The sequence below is a fragment of the Rousettus aegyptiacus genome, unplaced genomic scaffold (genome assembly GCF_014176215.1).
Source record: "Rousettus aegyptiacus isolate mRouAeg1 unplaced genomic scaffold, mRouAeg1.p scaffold_m13_p_14, whole genome shotgun sequence".
Classification (NCBI taxonomy): domain Eukaryota; kingdom Metazoa; phylum Chordata; class Mammalia; order Chiroptera; family Pteropodidae; genus Rousettus; species Rousettus aegyptiacus.
In genome coordinates this window covers 44563778-44568666 of record NW_023416289.1, presented here as the reverse complement: position 1 = coordinate 44568666, position 4889 = coordinate 44563778, and positions in this window count along the sequence as shown.

Sequence of the window (4889 nt, the reverse complement as noted above, 5' to 3'; positions counted from 1 at the left end):
AGAGCTGGGCACGCAGGGAATTCGCCCCGTGGACTCCGCGCCCATCAAATTTTAAATGTGCAAAAGGATTCTACGAGGGGCATGAGAGGGGACTCGGACTGGGCTCCTGCTGGTCCTTGGCCCTGGGTGCCAGTTACCTGGGCACCAGCCGCTGCAGACGCGCAGAGCTGCCCAGCGCTGATGCGCATGCGTTTCAGGTGCGTGTGTAGCTCAGGAAAACAAAGGGAAAAGACTTTCCTCAAGAAGCAGAATCCGTGAGTCAAAGAGCTAGTTCTCTGAGCACGTGGCCATTTGGCGGGTTTCCCAGGAGTCGCGGGGTTTGAGAATGGCTGTTTCCTAGGGACCTGAGAGGGACGATACATTTGAAACCTTGCAAAAGATTTTCTGTCGGCCTGCCCGAGTCCATTCCCAGAGTCTGGGATTCTGATGTGGGCTCCTGTGTAATAGGGATTAAGATTCCGTTTCTCAAATTCGATTCCGGTGCCTTCCCCGTCTCCTCCCTCCCTCCCACCCTTCTTCCTTCATCCTTACCTTCTCTTTCAAGAGGGGCCGCTTTGTGGCCCAACAGCACTTGGGAGCATGATCCGGGCCCACAACGAGGACCCCGGAGGTCTGGGGGTCTCTCCCCAGTGTCTGGCAGCTGGTGGGTTCCTGACCGTTCTTTCCTCTGCCACCTGACGCCTCCGGGACTTCTTCATAACATGGGAGAAGCAGGAGTGGCCTTTTCCTCCTCCCAGGGTGCCCTCCGTTCTTCCCGCATTCCTGCCATGACGCACACATCCCCAAATTGCCAAGTAGCAGATGAGGTTGGAGAGGGCTCGGTGGGCGGATAGCTGCCCCTGTCCCCACCCTGGGTCTAGTCCACCAGCTTCCTGAAACCTAGACCTGTGCGTCGTTTGATCTACAAGGCCTGCGGTCTTGGCCACCACTGCAGGGCCCTCTGAGGCACTTCTCGCTAAGCACCCACTGTGCCCTGCCACCATCTTGGAGTCCTACTGTTCTCCCAGCCCCTCCTGTCCGCCCTTTGTGGAGCCCCGTGAACAGATAAATATTTCTACCTCCATGTTCTGAGGGAGACGGCTCAGGGTCATGTCCTCCACAAAAAGACCAAGGCTGCTGAGCACAGGGCCTGAGGTCTCAGAGGCAGACCTAAAACACACACAACAGTATCTGGTTCAAAGAATATCCTAAGTATGTGTACGTTAGATTAACGACAGCAAGACGAGCATAATATAAATCCTTGATATTTACATTTTAAAAACGCAGGATTAGTAAGAGGAAGTGGATCTTTGACTTTGGAACCCTTTGCTCAGCAGTTTTTCTGTGTGTTTGCATGTCGCCCTGTGTGTGCGCTGTAGAGGCTGAGGGCATAAATTTATACATTTCTTTTGTTGTTGTTTGGAGAATAAAATCCTGTCGTTAGAGGAAGTAGTTTCTGAGTCAAGAGCCTAGAAGTCACCATGTGACCTGGTGTGTCTCCACACCCTTCACGGTGACCCTGTCTTGCTGGGTCTGGCCCCAGATGCCTATAGACAAGAATACCCCTTGGCCCCCTCCCAGCGTGTTCTGGAATGCCTCTTCTTCTCCCCTATCCTGCCAGCGCCAGGCCCCTGCGGGAACCCCCTCTGGCCAGGAAAATATTAGAACGGAGGAAGCCAAAGGTGGGGACTATCTTTTTTGTAGGCTCACATTTCCCCTGATGGTTAAGTTTACAAGAATGTGTTTCTCAGATCACTTGATCTTAAACTCCTTGGCCACCGAGTCTCAGGGTGTGCATTTCTCGAACTCTGGAAGGCTAAGGTTTTCTGGTGTCCTTGAAGCTGGTGGCCCTTTCATGGGGGGCTGGAGGATCTGGGGGCTGAGGACAGGGTCTGTGCACGTCGACACCAGGAGAAACTTAGAATGAGAACACCTTAGAAGGTTATTAAGTCGACCTGTATGAAATGGACATTTTTATGAGTCCAGGAGGGTTATATTCCAGCAAATTTCTGGTGACAGAAAGCAGATTAGAGGCCGCCAGGAGCTTGGGGGAAGACAGGGGAAATAGGGAGTGACTGCTAATGGGTGTGGGGGCTTTTCTTTCGGGGTGCTGAAAACATCCGGTGGCGACAGTTACACAACATTGAGAATATCCTAAATGCCGCCAATGGTGAATTTTATGTGATGCGTATTTTACAATTTTCTAACAGTCATAAGTAGGTGAAACTTTGTACCTCCCCATCCCCAAATAGTGCAATATCATAGAGCTCAACCCATGGAATTCCTGAAGCCTGAAAAGGTGAATGGCCAAGATGAAACCAATCTTTCGAACAACATATATCATCGTGATATTTGGTGCATGGAAAGAATGTATGGGACACGTGTAAGTTATAAAGTGCGCCGGTTAAGTAGACATCTGTAAACATCTCAGAAACTCTGAATGTGTAGATCAAGGGTCAGTGAATTTTTTTGGTAAAGGAACAGAGAGTAAATATTTTAGTTTTGGCTGGTCAGGAGGTCACTCATTGTCTCTGTCACAACTACTCAACCTCCCAGGTAGATTGAAGCGGCCACAGACTGAATGGGCATGGCTGTGTGCCAATAAAACTTTATTTACAAAAGAAAGCGGGGCGGGGTGGGGGGCATATTTGGCCCATAGGCTAGAGTTTGCGGAACACTTATCTAGGTCAAAGACTCTGAAGCCTAGAATGTTGGAATCACAGACTCTTAGAATGTTGGAATCATAGGCTGTTTGCCCCTGAGGGACTCTACAATGGAATTCACAGACTATTTGAATCACAGGATTCTAGCTCTGAGTCCTTGGATACGGTAGCTACTGAACACATGAGGCTACTGAGCATTTGAGGCGTGGTAGATCCGAGATGAGATCTGAGATTAGAGTGTAATACACACACCAGATTTCAGAGACTTGATACAAAAAAAAAAAAAGAACGTGAAATCTCTTAATAACTTTTATGTCGCTCTCATATTGAAATGATAATATTGGAAATATATTTGGGTCGATAAAAACATGTCACAAAAATTAATTTGACCTGATTCTTTTGTTTCCCTTGGCTTGTGCCTCATTTGACTGATGGGAAAACGTGAAATCTCATTGCATTCCTATCAGACAGTGTCAACCTGGATGTTGGCAGTGTGGTGCTGGGGACAGTTACATGGCACAGGTACAGGGAAGGAAGCAGACGGGGGTGTGGGAGGCAGGGGGACTAGGGCGGGGGCAGCAGGGCGCAGCCGACTCAGCCAAACCCACCACGCACTTCCTGCCCTCACTTCCTCTTTGGACTTGTTGACCCAGCGGATTTTTAGGCCTCAGATTTGACAATCGCCTGACCCTTCAGTCCACTTCCCTCCTGGGCAGGGCTGATGGACGCCAAGCAGAAGAGAAGCTGGCTTCCAAGGTTTCTAGAAAAACATTGTGGGGCTCTGCCCTTGGGATAGCATCTCCTCTCAAATCATGATGAGAGAAAGACCTCGCTGCTCACAGCCCGCCCCCCAAACCGGGAGAGCTAGAGGATGGCCAGGAATAGGGATGGAACATGGCAGTGGGAGGTGGAAGAAGCGAGGGAGGACTTCCTGGAGGAGGCTGCACCCCGACAGAAGGTAGGATAGGAAGAGGGACTGTCTTTATTCATCTGGGAGACCAGGCAGGAGGGGATGCAGCGGGGACACACGCAGGAGAGGATGGAGGACTCAGACCAGACAGGCTGTGGGGTGGGAAGCGTCAGCATGGGTCAGCGGGGCCCCTTTGGGACAGGGACACACGGGGAGAAGGGGGTTTAGGAGAAGGCGCCAAGGTCAGTGTAGGTGAGATGAGTGGGGGTGGAGGCCGTTCCCTGAAGAGCGCTTGGGGGCTGCCAGTGAAGTCACAAGAGTGAGAAGCGGGTCCAAGAGAGAACTCGAGAAAGCCAGCACTTCAGAGCAGAGAAAGAATCGCACAGAGACAGATGGAGACAAAGACAGAGAAAGAAAGAGCCAGCCAGGTTCTGGTCACCCTTGGAGGATGGCCGCAGGAGGGATGCTGGCAGTTGGGGAAGAAGGGACCTTCAAGATCACAGGGCTCTTCCCAGGGGTCCCAGGTACCTCCCAGCCAGATCTTCCCCTCAATGACCTTCCTGCCAGGGTCTCTGCACAGGAACAGATGTTTTCCGATCAAAACCCACCCACAGCCTCTCCCAGAAGCAGAGCACCTGTCCGAGGTGCTGGGTCAGACAGCATCTTTAGGGGAAAGCTGCGCCCAAGCAGACGTGGTGAAGTGTAGAATCCCGTGGCATGACATCCCACCAGGAGCCCCGCTGCAGGCTGCTCCTTCCCCTCCCCTGGCTCTCACATAGAGGGAGAGGAAGTCGTCACTTGCGTGGTCCGGTCCATTCCAGTGGCCCCAAGCCCCAGTGGCTCCTGGCACCCGGAATGGGCCAGGACAGACCAAGCAGCACTGTGAGTACAATGTACACACAGGGCTTTGAAGACAAGAGCTCATTAATAATTCTTCTCATTGGTTACATGTTGAAATAAACATATTTTGGATATATTGAGTTAAGCAAAATATATTATTGACTGCTCTATTATTTTATATATTCAATATTATATATAGCAGTATAATATAAATATATCATATTAATAGCATCGCTATTACTACACTAATACATATATTCATGAATATAATATTAGTATGTATTATATATTTTGTTATATAATATAGTTATATATTTTATATGATATAGTTATATATTTCTATATGATATGTTTATAAATATAGTTAGTATAGAATTATAAGTTATTATTCAGATAATATATAATATTCATATAATTAATATAGCATTCACTTCATTGTTGGTACTCTAATGAATAATCATATCACATTATTAAATATATTACTATTATCTCATCTG